The sequence below is a fragment of the Rhinolophus sinicus genome, linkage group LG01, assembly GCF_036562045.2.
Source record: "Rhinolophus sinicus isolate RSC01 linkage group LG01, ASM3656204v1, whole genome shotgun sequence".
Classification (NCBI taxonomy): Eukaryota; Metazoa; Chordata; class Mammalia; order Chiroptera; family Rhinolophidae; genus Rhinolophus; species Rhinolophus sinicus.
Window position 1 is genome coordinate 187,164,969 of NC_133751.1, and position 17,612 is coordinate 187,182,580.

A 17,612-nucleotide genomic window follows, 5' to 3' on the forward strand; every position below is an offset into this window, starting at 1 on the left:
GAATATTTTGACATGCAGTTACAGAAACTAACAAAGGCCCACTTAAGCAGAAAAAAGGAAATTTATGATAAGAATGTGGTGGTTCATGAAACAAAAGAAAACAAACAAACAAAAAATACCCAGAACTTATTTATTTAGTTCGAAATTTCTAGAAAAGAGTATTTCATAGGCCCAGAGTGTGCCAGGAGGCCTTTGTCCAGTTACTCGTGGCTAAGGGTTGTGATCACAGAGTACAATGTTGCTGTAAGAAGGCCATCTTGCAAATGAAGTGGGCAGATAAGATGGTTATTTGCAGTTGAATAGATTCCTAAGACTTTCCTATATGGCAAAATTGGTAGAGTTGTTACAAAAGGGCCTCAAGTGGTATTTATGACCAATTATCATTCCTAATCATCCACTTAATAATTTGAAATTCCACCATTCATTCTTTTGAATGAAACAAATAAGATTTTACTGCCATTTGTTAGTCTAGAGTTAACTCCATGCCAATTGAGAAAATGTCTATTTCTTAGCTAGGAACTAAAAGAGGAAAGTACAAATGGAGAGATTTGGGGGATTGAAATCTATCTTTGCATTGAAAGGTAGGAAGGTAATAATTGTAGCTAAAATTTGCTGAGCACTTACTAAGTGACAGAGACTATACAAAGAACTTTACATTAATTATTTCATTAATCCTATGCAGTAGGTTTTTATTATTACTGTTATCTTTGAGAAAAAACAAAAGCAAAAACAGTGGCATAGAGAGTTTAAATAATGTTCCCGAATTTGTATAACTAGTAAGTGGGGAAGAAAAAACCCATCTCAGTCATCTATAAAACTAGGTGACACCTGGAGGTTAAATGTTATTTCATGGAGAGAAAAAAAATATATTTTTGTTAGAATTGAAAAAAAAAAAAGATTAAAAAATTTGGTGATGATTCTGAAGAACAGACTCCAGTATTTTGGAACTTGGTATAGTATGGTTCTTTGCATTTACCTTATGTCTCCATATTCTTATTCTCAGAGCAGAGTTTCTTCACCTGGAGTTTCCTCTCTTTCTAACCTGTTCCCCACTACAGTGCTGCTACTTATTCATCTTCCCAAGGCCCCCACCTGTCAGGTTGTCTTGCTGACCACAGCTGGCACTGACTGAGCTTCTGTGGGCACTCAGGAAGTGTTTGTTGAGTGAATGAATGGATAAAGAACTGCTCTTTACTACATTAAAAATTTAATGGCTTTACATTTCTTATAGAATATAATTAAATTTATTACCATGGCCTTCAAGGTCTTTTGCAATTGCTGTGCAACCTGTCTCATCTATCACTGTTCACTCTTTTTTTCCTATCTTGTGAAACAATATACATAAGACACTCTCAACTTACTTCTCCAACAACACATATGACAGTTGACATTCATGGGCATACTGCTATGAGCACAACCTCTGGCATAGATAGGGAAGGCGTGATTTACAGGGCACCAGGCTTATTGCCACCCTATTGTCTCCCACTCAGAAAATCTTATTAGAATGCTAATGAATGAAACAGTTTTATGAACACTTTCAATCCACTTTATTTTACAATAATAGTAACAATAATAAACTTCAGTACTTTGTTATTTTTAAGACATGGTTTGCAAAAGATCCCATCAAGATTCCAGGATTGAGCATCGTTTTTAATTATAATAGTTAACATGGATTGCTTGTCTTCCAAAGAGTGGGAACTATGCTAAGTACTTTATGTGTATTAAACTTCCAAACAAATATGTGAAGTAAATACCATTATTATTCTTTTTTTTGTAGAAGAGAAAACTGAAGTGCAAAGAGCCTAATGAATTTACCCACGGTCACACAGTCAGTTTTACGTATTTACCAATTAAAATATTATTTTAATGTACTGAAGATGTTTCTCAAACTACTCTCCTTCCCTGTCTGCCACACCCATTTCTTAACATGAGGATTCACCCAGTCCATGCGCACACACACACTAAATGTTAGGTTTTTCAGTACAGATTATATGTTTTCAATTTCGGTGGTGTTATTAAAAGTAAAACACAAAAAATTAAGTACCTCTTTAGTAGAGTAGATGTCATTGTCCAGGTAAGTGTACCAGGCATACATAAGCCTGGTACATGAACGTTCAGACTTGATGTCCGTTTTGTCACTGTTGCTACAAGCATTGCCTTATGCCAAGGCTCAAAGGGAGTATCCCCATTTTATTATTTCATATCATCTTGGATTTCTTATTTCCCAAATTGAGCAGATCAAAGCCTGTTTTATTTACTTCACATGGGGATTTGCTTCCTTCAACCTTTGTTCTAATCTAATACATACCGTGTTTCCCTGAAAATAAGACCTAACTGGAAAATAAGCCCTAGCATGATTTTTCAGGATGACATTCCCTGAACATAAGCCCTAATGTGTCTTTTGGAGCAAAACTTAATATAAGACCTCATCTTATTTTCAGGGAAACACAGTATATTGTGGTTAAATATGTTTTTGCATCAAAGGTTTTATATGAAATTTATGATACCTCCATGAAAGAATAGTTATAATTCCTGTAAATGTGTGTTTTTTTTAAATGATTCCACTTCTTTATCTTTCATATAAAAGAAAACGGAGTCGCACATGTATGTGCACACCACACACACACAAACACATTATTTTTTTACAACTATGGATCTGTGATCTTTTCCTTGGTTAGGACATTTTGTGTATCTTCCAACTTTTTCCGAAAATCTTATGGAAAGTAAACATCTTCTCTGTAAGCCTTTTGCTGAGTCAGATGATTTAGTTCTGAAACTTAGTGGCTATCCTCTGCATCTCAATGAAAGTAGCTAAAGGACCCCAGTGGATAGCAAACACATCTGGGCAAACAAACATTTACTTTCTTATTTCTTCACTATTACAACAAATGCAATATTTGTTAGTTGGTACAAATGACCAATACATGAAGGAAAAGCCAAATGCAAAAATTTGCAACTAAAATACAGAATTTAGAATGTTTTCTCTTAACAGGTTGGTGATGTCAAGAAATACAAGCAAGGAAATGAAGACTTAATGTTAGGACCTTAATAAAAAGTCCCAAAGGAAAAATGCTAATGAGGGAATCTTATTTATTATTTGATAGGATAGTGAAAGCAGACAAATACTATCAGAGAGAAGATAAATGGTCTTAAATTCAGAGTCACATTGGTGTCCAGAAAAAGAGGAGACAAAATGAAAAGACTTTTCCTTCAAGGGGAAGGCCAAATTTTTGTTACTGTGCCATGATCATTTTTTGAGATATGGAGAGCTTTAACATGGTTAAGAAGAAAATAATTAAATGCCTAAATATTTGGAAAATAAGAGTACTTAGTGCAGGGATTCCTAAACTTAGCACTATTGACACTTCAGACCAGAAAATTCTTTGTTGTGGGAGCCGTGATTTGTAAGATGTTTCATAGCACCTCTGGCCTCTATCCACCAGCTGCCAATAGCACCCATCTCCTCAGTTAGGATAATAAAAAAAAGGTCTCAAGACATTGAACAAGTACCCCGGGGAACAAAAATCTGTCCTAGGTGAGTTGATGATAACTGGCTTAAGGGAAATACAATCATTAGTTTAGGCTGGAGATGAAGAAAATAACTGTAGATTATAATGGAGTCTTATAGAGAAGATACTATTAACTTGTTTTCTATTCAACCAAAGCACAGATGAGAAGCAAATAGGATTTTAAAAAATGCAAAAGATCTCTCGAGGATGTACAATGCATCTTGATAGATTTCTAATAGCTATCCATAGTAATATTTCTGAGGTTGAAACATTGCCCAATGATGAAGCAGATTATTTTCATATTGTGATATTATACTAATATTTTATTATTTTGATTATTATTTTATGAAATAATTAAATATTAATTTCTTCAAACCTATACTAAGGTTAATAAGAAAATATAAATGTACCACCCACTTAGATTTAATAATGTTTGGCCATATTTGCTTCAGATAGATTTCTTTGTTTGGTTTTGTTGACTTTATGGTGTTGTAGCTACGTCTAGAACATCCTCTTGCCCTTTCTTCATATGGTCTCTTCATACCTAGGGGTAAGTAACTGATAACCTGAAGATGGTACATATTCTTTCTGGGTATGTCTTTATTTTACATTTTGATTATGTATATTTGTACCCACGACAGCATATGGTGTTGAGTTCACAGTGTTTATGTGTTTTTACATAAATAACATCTCTGTGTAGATAACATTGTATACTTTACTTTTCATTCAATTTTATATTGTAAGATTTATTCATGTTAGTGTGTATAGATACTTGCATATGTAGGTACAATAAAATACTGTGAAGCAATTAAAATGGGTGAGTGTGTTGAATCGCTTATAAATAGCACAGCTACAGACAAAATAAGAAAAAATATACAGGACTATTTAGTTCACTTTTATACTACATTTGGCAGTTAGCTAAAGCATGAGGATTCCAGAGTTGAAAATATTTGATCTGTCTATGACCCTGATATGTACAAGAAGAACAAGTGAAGCATAATCAGGAAAATATTCAGCCTTTTTGTTTGTTTGTTTGTTTTTCAGGGGAAAATATTAATTTCCTAGAATCTGAGAGGGAAACAATAATCAGAAGGACAGAATACCTGGGTAGGCAGAACAGCAGGCTCCTCTCAGGGGAGAAGAGGCCTGGTGAGTCTTCCCAGTTGCCCAGACAACTCTAAAAATGAAATACATGGGAAAGCCACTGTGAAGAAACCCTGCACACGACGGCAGACTGGGTGTGACTGAACAGCAGCTTAGCCCTGAGTCTTTGCTGGGTAGAGTCTCAATGTGAAGCCCAGGAGCAGCAGGCATTACAGGGTACGTGAGAACTGGAGACATTTGTGGGTGGAAGAAGCTATGTCCAGTGTTTAACCTTAGCCTTAGAGGGACTTAGCAAAGTGACCATAGCTCCAGTGCCACTGGCAACTACAAGAGGTTGAAATAACAGTGAGAAGAAGGAAACAAGCCCAATGGACATGACTGGAGGTCCTACCAGTTCAGGCTGAGGTCTAGGTGAATGGATATGGACAACTACAACAGAGCCTCTTTTTGAGCCACTTCAGCACCATGCCCAGGATGGATGACACCTAGAGGAGGCTGATGGGTGCTTGAGTGAGTGGCTGTTGTTTTATTGCCAGTACTTTGGTGGATGCTCTTTGATTCATAGCCCTCAGCTGGTGGGATCTGGGAAAATACCTGGAACTCTCAAAAGCAAGGAGTGTTTCTTTAAGTTTTCATGAGCATTTTTCTAGCCCCAGCAACTTTCTGGTCTGATATTAAAGTTCTTTGAAAAAGAAACATTTGATTTGAAGTTCAGTATTACTGATAAGTGCAAGAAGATTCCCTCAATAATTTCTCTTACACTAATTAGCTAACCTTTTGCTAGTCTTTTAGTGGCAAGAAGGAACACAATCTTATAATTCCCAATTTAAGGCTTGTATCTCCTAAAGTGAAATTAGTATCCTTTGTTAGTTTGGATTCTCTACAAAAGCAGAATTTGTGGCAATGGCTTTCAAATGGTGGTTTATTGAGGAAGTGGTTTCAGGAATAGGAAGTGGGGAATGGAGAGAATGGTAAAAAGCAGGAGGAAAGTGAAAACCAATGTGCATTATCAAATTGGTCATCAACTCAATCCTGCCAAGATCTACCAGATGTATTATAGTATTGCCCACAGAAGTGACCAACCTATCGGCTCATCTCCCATGAGTGAAGTGTAGTGAACTCCATCTCATTCCCTGGTGGTGAATGCATGAGTTCTGAGCAGGTTCCCTCAAGAGGCCTATGCACTAGAGAAGAACTAGGTGGGAAGCTTGAGATTCCCGGTACAATTGAAATGAGGAGCCCTCTAGTTATATCTACACCTAGCAGGTTGCCACAGCAGTGGCAACAGTAAAAGTCCATCAACAATGTGAGACAAGGCACAAGAGGTATGTATTCCGATACAAATGTGGAATTTTTAAAAAATGGAATTGCAGACCAATTGTAAGTTACAAAAATGTATTGTTGATTTTGGTCCAAGGAAAATATCAATGGGTTACTTCAAATTTTAAGTTGATAAGAAAAAATAATACCTTGCGACAGAATCTTTTTTATTTTGTTTAGTCTAAAGTCTCTTTGCAAAAGATGTTGGCAATGGATCAATTTTGGTTGGAGATGCATTATTAATTGTAGTCCTTTTGGGTTTTGAAGGGAGCAAAGAGTAGTAGTAGTAGTAGTAGTAGTAGTAGTAGTAAGTTAATTAAGGTAAATATTACACAGGATAGCATTTTACAGAAAGATCTGAATAGGCTTATCTGTAATAATTTTTGCATGGTTAGCAATCAGACTCCAGGTGAATAGAGTAGATCTTATCTTGAACTAAGGGCATTCAGAAACTGAGTCTATCAAATTGTCATCAGAAATGCTGTGGGGTGATAAAGAAGCCTGTAAATACTAAGAGAAAATTTTAAAGGTTCTATTCTGGCAAATTCAACTTTCAACAGGTAGAGTGAAAGAAATCTCACTGTTGTTTTTCTTTCCGTAAGGCACCTGTGAGCCAAGAGATGCAGTTCAAAAATACAGATGGATGTACCCTAGTGTCCCACCTGTTGCCATGTCTAATTTAAAAGTGTTCTGGTACAATTCATCAGGGGAGAAAAGAGAAAACAGAAAAAAGAAAAATAAGGAGTTCCTCTAGCTACATTTAAATAGTGCTGAATAATGATGCTAAGTTTTGTTGCTAACCCAGCAAGTACACTGATCAATATTGTGCAGAACCAAATGCAATAGACTCAAAGTCAAATGCTATTTCAGAATACTTCATCATTTTTGCCAGCCTTGTGCAGTGCTCAAATTCACAAATTTTTCATATATCTCAGATATAGACAAGTTCTTCTTGGACTTTGAGTACAACTGAGAATTCCAGGACAATTGAAAAGTCTGAGAAACTCATCCCAAATTTGGCATCATAAAAGACAAAAGTAGTTAACTACTTTCTCATGTATAACTACTTTCTTTTAATCTCAGTAAAGCATTATAGAAATTAAACTAGTGTTTAGATTATCTTATGTTTTAGTTGGTTGTAAAGGAATGATCATACATAGTGATGCATTAAAACAGCACCAATTAAAAATCTTTTATAGTAAACTTTTGTACTAGATTAATCACTGGCATTTTAAACATAATGCTTAAACTATGCTTGTTAAGCCATTGGTAATCAAAATGCCTCAGGTCTGTGACCAAATAGATCTGTTCTTAAAATGAAAATCACAGACCGTTTTTAGTTGGTATATTTTATCATACCAATATATGCCAACATATACTGTGTAGGATACAATTCACTTATTTTACATTATAATATAATTCTAATTATACTTGTTTCACCATTAACTTGTTTTCTTTCTATCATGACTTTTCATTCGACTTTCAACCGAAAGATGTTTTTGGTGTTTTTTATAAGTTGATATTTAGTTTTAATAAAAGACTTTCAAGACATTGAATATATATCAGTAATTTTGAGAGACTGAAAATCTATTGCAGAGATATTTTTCAGGGGAATGGCTAAAAGGAAAATAAGACATGATTTAATTTTCAATGGATTGAAGTAGTATTATTTTATAAAAATAGATACATTTAATTATTTTTTGCTTTGCTTTTATTTGGGTGCTTTATCTAAATAGCATCACCATTAACTTGTTTTATTGGGAAATGCCAATATTCTAGATTGCTAAAAAACCAAGAATGTTGGAATGAGATACTTAGAAAAACAACAAAAAAAATATTTTAAATAACATAACAGTAGAAAAAAATGCCATTCTGAGTAAGTGCCATTTTCCATCCAGCCTGGAATTCAGATTGAGGAAGGCATCAAAGAATTTGGAGTTTGTTTTTCCAAGAGTCAAACTAAAAATTCACAGGTGTATTTTTAAATACTCATAGCACTCTTTTTTCCCTCCATAGCATTCTAAGTGAATCATCATGACTGTTTTTCAAAAATATTATCTAAACGTATTTACATCCCACTAGTTACTATTATTATTCCATATATCCTAGATGGCAGAAATTTTCATGTATTTCCTTCCTGCACTGTTAGAAATCAAGTATCTTTGTTAACAAGGCCCCCGGTACATCTCCCTAGGGCCTAAACCAGTGAAGATTTGACCTTATTTTCCTTCTGTGGTGTGTGTGTAGGAGACAGATTTGTTGTTGTTGTTGTTGTTATTTTGGTTTTATTTGGGTGGGGGTATGAAGAAAAGGTGATGCTTAAAGAGTTTAAGTAAACAACCCCCTAAACATCAATCAGGTCATATTGAACTAGAATGATCCGAAAGGACTGCTCCTAAAATTTATACCTAGTGCTTTTGCTAATCTCCCAAGCCTCTGGTCTAAGACGTATGAAGCTCCACAGATCATTGAGGATTAACAAGTACTACCCAGAAGACAAATTTAGTCTTCCTTAGCCACACCAGTGAAGGTAAAAAGAATTGACAGCAAGCAGTTTTAACATATTTGCTGTAAAGATGTGCTATATTTAGACAGATTACATCTAAGACCTGGAGAATATGGAAAAACCTATGAAAACATACTGATCACTGGTTTATTGCTGGAAAGACCAAGTTCAAGAATAAATCTGAAGTCTATTTCTGCTGATATATGCAAGTCCTTTATTGAAGGTTTAATAAATTGCATGAATCCATGTCTAAACTCTATTACAGTGTTAGTTACAACTCATCATCATTATTAAGGATCTACCACATACTAAGCACAGTTCTAAGCACTATACATCTATTACCTTTCTAATACTTACACAAACTTCATGAGTTTTCAATTTCATAAAGACTATCTACCAAAACCTACAGCTAACATTATACATAATGGTGAGAAACTAGAAGCTTTCTCACTAACATTAATTACAAGGCAAAAATATCCCCTCTCACCACTCCTTTTCAGTATCTTACAGATTAGACAGTGTTTGCTAATGTAATAAGACAAGAAAATGAAATGAAAGGTATACAAATTGGGAAGGAAGACATAAACCTATCTTTGTTGGCCAATGACATAATTGTCTATGTGGAAAATTCAAAAGAATCAACTGAAAAATTCCTGGAACAGATAAACAATTATAGCAATACTGCAAGATACAGGGTTAATACACAAGTTAATCACTTTCCTATATACCAACAATGATCAAGTGGAATTCGAGCTTAAAAACACAATGCTAATAGCTCTTCCAAAAATGAAACACTTAGGCATAAATATAACAAAAAAAAATGTATAAAACCTACATGTGGTGAACTATAAAACTCTGATTAATGAGAGTTACTCTATGTTCATGAATAGGAATGCTCAATATTGTTACTGTCAGTTCTTCCCAACTTGATCTATGTATATAATGCAATCCCAATAAAAATACCAGCAAGTTATTCTATGGGCATCAACAAACTAATTCTACAGTTTATATGGAGAAGCAAAAGATTCAGACTAGTCAACACAATATTGATAGAAAAGAACAAAGTTTGGAGACTGATGCTATCCAACGTTAAGGCTTACTACATAAAACTACAATAATCAAGCGAGTGTGGTATTGGTTAAAAAATAGACAAAGATCAATAGAAGACAACAGAGAGCCCAGAAACAGATCCCTATAAATATGGTCAACTGGTCTTTGACAAAAAATCAAATGCAGTATAATGAATTCAAGATAGTAATTTTAACAAACAGTTCTAGAATGATTAAACATTCAATGCAAAAAATAAAAAACCAAAAAAACCAAAATGAACCTAGGCACAACTTACACTCCTCACAAAAACTAACTCAAAATAGACAACAGATCTAATGTAAAATGCAAACTTTTAAACACTTAGAAGATAAATGGGAGAAAACCTAGATGACCTTGGTACGGTGATTCATTTTAGATAAAACACCAAAGACAAAATCCATGAAAGTAACACTTGATAAACTGAACTTTATTAAAATAAAAAAATTTCTGCCCTGGGAAAGACAATGTCAAGAGAATTAGAAGAAAAGCCACAGATTGGGAGTGAATATTAGCAAAAGAAAAATGAAATAAAGGAATGTTACCTAAACCATACAACAAACAAACAACCCGATTAAAAAGTGGGCAGAGGACAAGAGACATTTTTCTAAACAGGACATACAGGAGGCAAACAGACATATGAAAAAATGCTCAACCTCACTAACCATCAGAGAAATGCAAATAAAAACCACAATGAGATACCACCTCACCCCTGTCAAAATGGCTATCATCAATAAATCAACAAAAAACAAGTGCAAGCGAGGATGTGAAGAAAAGGGAACCCTTGTGCACTGTTGGTGGGATTGCAGATTGGTGCAGCCATTATGGAAAACAGTATGGAGGTATTTCAAATATCTGAAAATGGAACTACCTTATGACCCAGTAATTCCACTCCTAGGTAGCTATCTGGAGAAATCCAAAACTCTAATTCAAAAATAATTATGCACCCCTATGTTTATTGCAGCACTATACACAATAGCCAAGACATGGAAACAACCGAAATGCCCAGCAGTAGATGACTGGATTAAGAAATGTGGTACATTTATACAATGGAATACTACACAGCCATAAAGAATGAAATCTTACCATTTGCAACAATATGGATGGACCTAAAGAACATTATGCTAAGTAAAATAAGTCAGACAGAGAAAGACAAATACCGTATGATCTCACTTATATGTGGAATCTAAAGAAAAGAATAAATGAATGAACTAATCAGAAACAGTCTCAGAGACATAGAGGAAAAACTGAGTGTTGCTAGATGGGAGGGGGGTGGGGATAAGAGAGAAGGTGAAGGGATTACAAAGCACAATGGGTAATCACAAGATTGCCACAGGGAAACAAAAGTCAATTTGGGGAATGTAATCAATAATGTTGTAAAAATTTTGTAGGGTATCCGATGGACACTTGTCTCATTGATGAGACCACCTCAGAGATGATATAGATGCCTGATCACTGCACTGTACACCTGAAGCTGAAGCTGAACAATAATGAATGTCAACTACAATTTTATATATATATATATATATATAGTTACAAGAAGTGGAGTACAGCATTAGGAATAAAGGCAGTGGAAATATAATAGCTGTATGCTATGTCAGAGGGGTAGCAGATGGGGGAAGGGGGTTATCACTGTGTGAGGGATATAAGTGACAAATGTCTAACTATTACATTGTTTTGTACACCTGAAACTAATAATAAAATAATAATAATAATAATAATAATAAAATACTCTAACATAAGAGCAAGTAATAATAGCAGAAATCACAGACCCTTAAAAATTTTATGAGACTTGTAAGCAGACTATGACATATTCAATTGTTGAAATTTTATGAAGTTACTAAAAGTGATCCTTAAGGTTAAAATAACATGAGAATTTCCTTATGTTACACTGTGAAATGAAAAAGTCAGAATTCAGCACTATATGAAGTATGATCACAAATATGTAAAACAAACTACACACTTTCACGGGACATCTCTAAAGAAAAACACATCAGAATATGTTGCCTTTGAGCAACAGAAACATGACTGTTTAGGTTTATTTTTTATGTAGCACATCTATAAAAAACAGGCATTACTTTTATAATAAAAATGAACTTGATTTTTCAAATATGGAAAAAAAACGTACAACATACAAAGAACTCTTAAAACTCAATAATAAGAAAACAACAGCAGTGACAACAACAAAAACAATTTTAAAAATGAGTCAAAGACCTTAAGAGACACCTCACTAAAGAAGATATACAGTAGGTAAATAAACATATGAAAAGATTTCCACATCATTAATCATGAGGGAAATGCAAATTAACATAATACAGATTTATTAGTATGGCCAAAATTCAGAACACTGACAATACCAAATTCTGGTGAGGACCTGGACCAACAGGAACTGCCATATATTGCAGGTAGGAATACAAATGGTACAGTCAAATTGAAAGAGAGTTTGGCAGTTTCTTACAAAACTAAATATAATCTTACCATACTATCCAGCAATTGCACTCTTTCCTATTACACTAAGAAGGTGAAAACTTGTTGTTGTCCACACAAAAGCCTGCACATGGATGTTTATAACAGATTTATTCATAATTGCTAAAACTTGCAAACAACCAAGATATCCTTCAGTAGGTGAATGGATAAATGAACAGTGGTACATCCAGAGTGGAATATTATTCAGCACTAAAAAAATAAAGCTATGGAGCCATGAAAAGACATGAAGGAAACTTAAATGTATATTACTAATTGAAAGAGGCCAATCTGAAAAGGCTCTATGCTGTATGATTCCAACTATATGTCATTCTGGAAAAGGCAAAACTATGGAGACAATAAATGGGTGGTTGCTGGGATCGGGAGATTAGGGGTGGGGAGGTAGAAAGAGATGAATATAAGCAGATCACAGAGGATTGTAAGGGCAGTGAAAATAGTCTGTATACTTTTATAATGATGGATACACATTTTCCAAATGCATAGAATGTACACCAAGAGTGAACTGTAATATAAACTATGGAATTTGGGCGATTATATTATGTCAATGTAAGTCCATCCTTAGTAACAAATGTACCACTCTGCTGAGTGATGTTGATAACAGGGGAGGCTGTGCATGTGTGTGGGCAGGGGGTGTATGGGAAATCTCTGTACTTTCCTCTCGATTTTGTTGTGAACCTAAAACTACATTAAAAAATTTTTTAAAAAATAAACTCATTTGAAAAAACAAAAAACTATGAGTTTTCTTATATCCCTACTATACAGATAATATTCTTAAATATGACTTCACTCATATGTGGGATAGAAAACTGAAGGCAAAAAAACAACAAAACAAGCAAATAAAGAAACAAAAACTCATAGACACGACACAGTTTAGTGGTTACCAGAAGGTAAGGGGGAGGGCTGATGGTAGAAGAAGATAAAGGAGGTTAAATATATGGTGATGGAGGAAACCTGACTCTGGGTGGTGAACACATAATGCAATATATATAGATGATGTATTGTATTATAGAATTGTACACTTGAAACCTATGCAGTTTCATTGACCATTTTCACCCCAATAAAGTTTAATAAAAATATATTTGCAATTAAAAACATTCAAATTATAGAGTGATATATCAATAGATATACAGATAGATATTACATACGTATCTATATTTCAGAGAATAACTGAAAGCAAACAACTATGTAAATTATGTCAAATAATAGATCTTTTTTAGGTTATTAACTATGAAAACAAAGAGTCTCTAGTCATAAACAATGTTTCTACCAAAGATAGTATTTCCATTATATGTAGAGTGATGTAATGGACATTAGAACAGAGGGTTTGCAAAGCTAATATCAATGACTTTTATGTGAAGTAATTTAACCCTCTCTCTCCATTTCCAAGTCCAGTCCATCTGCTGGACTCCTATGGAGTCCCAAGACACAAGACAAAGAGGTAAATAAACTGGTAAGGCTTAGATGATACTTGAGTTTCATAATTAACTCCTACAATGATTCTCAGAAAGATTTACCACTAAGATTTTATGGAATAAGATATATATTTGCTTAGACTACAATAATATCTGAACGTATTTAATAATACAGGATCAAACAACTAGAAAGTAGCACCCTATGTTAAAAGACATGTGCCTGCATTAAAATGTAAGGAAAGTCTTCTGAAGAAAATTTGAATGAAAATAAATGGATTATAAATATTTATTTTACGGACCACCCATTCAAGTTACAACTAAAAAAAAAATGCTTTCAAAGCATATATTTAAAGGTGCACTCAGGGACAAAATGTAGTAGAGATATCCAATTGAATATCCATGTCAAAGTGTGACTTGAAAATGGCATATTGCAAAGACTCAGTTGTCCTTGATGGCAGCTTCATCTTTTATAAAGCAAAGATTAATAAAGCAATGAGTGCATTTACTCTTCTAAACTTAACTGTGATCAATGATGACATGATTGGTGAACTATAAGTGTTCTTGGGAAAAAGTGACCATTGTCATGGTGAGGATTATTAGAGAAGTAAAAGGAATTTAGAAACACTTTTAGGTAAAACTCATCCTAGCGACACAATTTAACAAAAGCTTCTGACCCGTGCTAGCTATTTCCACGTCGTAGGTCCCACTCACCCAATGTCATTTGCATTACATTCTTAGTGGTCATATAACAAAAAAAATGGGAAGAATGATGAATAATTGTCTTTTCTTTGGGCCAAAATTATACTTCAACTGTCTTAGATCAGATAATTAAACAATCTAATTTAAAAAAAGATCTCCTCAACTTTAAAATCCAGTAAAAATAAGAGAATAATCTGGTGGTTGCTTTCATAGCAAGCAACTAGCCAATCATCAAGCATCTCTTATGTGCCTACTTTATGCTAAGACATGAATGTAGCTGAAAACGTTTATTTGATTATTCTTCATCCTTCTTTATCTTAGTAATAGTTATTTTACTTTTACTCATTTAAATAACTTAAACATATACAATGAAATATTGTACTCTAAGTGTGTATTTCCTTCCAACCCTGAGTTTTGCATTTAACCATAGTTAATTATTTTGCCTTTAAATCCTTTATAGATGTTGCAATTTGTTCTTAATGCCTTAGCTTTCCTCTTCAGTCACACAGCTGGAGTGGAACATGAAGACCCCGTGGAGCATGCCTCTCTGGGTGAACAGCGAAAACAATCACAACTAGTAGGCAAAAAGCCATTTCCTATAGTCAGACTGTGGTTATCTTGATCTAGCATGACAAATTGGTGTTCCCAGAGTGGCTGCAAAGTAATCAGACTGTGACAAATGGTTTACTTATAGCAATTTGTTTCTATTTTACAGAAAATTTCCACAGACGTAAAAAAATAAAAAGACTTCTAATGGTATTTGAACATTGTTGAAATTAAACTGCTGGAAATGGCGAAACCTGGAATCCAGACTTACTGTGATCTCTCATGAGATGTGACCAAAAACTGGACTTCTTGGGTCATGGATTATTAGAAGGAAGTCATGCCTTCATCCACTGGTGGCAGCACTGAATGACCCTCTGTCCCAGGTAGAGTCTTTAAGACTCTATTTTCATCCTTGACTGAAAGGGTCAGTGTTATTTAGTACGGCACAATTTATTTTCTTTAAGGGTCTGTCTAAAGTTTGGAAAGATCTGCTCTTGTTGCAATAAAAAAAATGTCTAATTATTGTTTCTTTTATATATATATATATATATATATATATATATATATATATATAAAAGCCAAGAATTCATAAGTAGAATATATAATGCATTTCTATAAATCAATAGTAAAAGACAACCCAATAAAACAAATGGTCAAAATATTTAAATTTAACCAGGCATTCTAAAAAATAAAAATAAAATAAAATAAAATTACATGCAATTTGTCAAATTAAAAATGTGATTCATTTATAAATATGTGTAGGTGAAATGACCTGATGGCTGGGATTTGCTTCAAAATAAGTCAGACAGAAAAAGTCAAGAACCATATGATTTCACTGATATGTAGTATATAAAACTGAAAACAACAAAAGAACAAGACAAACAAATGAAGAAACAAAAACTCATAGACACAGACAATAGTTTAGTGGTTACCAGAGCGTAAGGGGAGAGGGGAGTGGTAGATGAGGGTAAAGGGAATCCAATATATGGTGATAGAAAGAGAACTGATTCTGGGTGGTGAACACACAATGTGATATATAATGTATTGCAGAATTGTACACCTGAAATCACTATGTTGATTTGTACACCTGAAACTGACAAAAAAAAAAAAGAAAAAAGAAAAAAGAAATGTCCACTTGGGCTTGGGTTCTCTACATCCTGGCCCCGTTTTTTTATTCCCATATCCCTAACTACTTACATTGATCTTTTATCAAGTCTTTCTTTTGTCCTTGGTTGAACGTTTCATGGTGACTAACAAGTTGAATAGTCCTACATCCTGATTGATCTGCTTCCTGGCTAATGCTACCTTTGGTCTCTTTCTCACTTCAGTGAATCTATGGATGGTCTTCAAGTTATGTTCTCTAGGTCTTCGAAGAAAACACTGCTCCCTTCTGCCCTACTTTTTTAAGGGAAGGTAGGGATTGAGGCATTGAAAAGGCAAGGTGTATCACTGAGTTTGCTTTGTCCCAGGCAGACATCAATTAAAGTGATTTGCCTATATTATCCCGTTACACCATTTAGGTTAGCATTCTCCCCATTTTATAAGTCAATGTGACTCAGAAAGATGAAACAAATTATTAGAGGTTAAGTATCTCTAAAGTCTCCTTCCAGTTTACTCCCTGAACACCATGCCTTATGTTTATTTCTCAATTCATGAGTAGCATGAAATATTCTTCCTTTTCCATTGGTTTGTGACTTGAGTTAGAACACAAAAAAAGTGAGAAAATTATGTGTTAGCAGAGAAATAGTTAATCTAGAACTCAATTAAATAGAAAAAAAAAGACTTCTTAAAGCTATTGCAATGTTAAACTTCAATTCATACATATCCCATTTAAAGCCACCTGCATAATTTAACTCTGCACCTACTTGCTATTTCTATATTTTTACATATTACTTCTTTATTTTCATTGTCCCCACTCTTATATGAATAAGTGCTGAAAAAGAAAAGTCCATAAGCAAGAAATTATGTGTCGTTCTTTATTTTGAATTCTAAGGAAGACTTTGAGATATATAAAACTCTTTGTTTTGCCAACAGAAGAAAAAAAAGAGGGAGGGTTATTTGGTTTTATGTAAATAAAAAAAATATTTTATATTTTTCTCCCTTTCAAATGAAGTGAAAATCAGATATAAATGCTTCACACAAGACATGTTTAAATAACTCATGGTCTGTATTATCACAGCCCCCTTGCTCAAATACCATTGCCAATATGATTTATTTGCATTTTTTTCTCATATTATTTAATAATATTCTTACCAGTCTAAAATAATATAGTTTGATTGTTCTAAGGAGGATGGACAAATAATTAAAGATGCAGATTGATGAAAATGTATAAGCAATATGTAAAGGAAAACAATGATTTTCTTAATCTTCCAGAACTCCAATAATAATCCAAAAGTAGTATTCAAGGATTTAGTTTTCTTAATTTTTAATGTGTATCAGACACAGGCTTTATATTTTTTAGTAGTGTTCATGGCTGAAATCTATTTGTATTTTCATTTATACCTTCTAATAAAATTCCTTTGTACTATATTACATGCCTAAATTTTGGAGGAATTCTCTGATTATTCAAAAATTGGGAAGGATACATTCTTGCTTAAAGTCATTGAGTTATTTATTGATTTAACTTCATTCTGGTTTTAATGACAAAGTCATAGTGGAAAAAATTATTGTATATACTGTGTTGTCCTTTTAATGCTTTGGGGAAGTTTGATTAGATAGACATGCTAATTGAAGGGGTTAGAAGGGGAAGAATTTTGGCTTTGCCTCCAAATTCTAATATGATATCAGACCACATTATAAAAATTAGTAAAATGATATAACATTTATTTTATTTCTTTCCTAAGAAACTATGTACTGGACATGACTAATGCAGGGCAATGGATACTTTTTGCAGGGAGAGGAAAATTCCCTAGGCTACTCTCATTCCTGTATGGATTGAGGGGATGT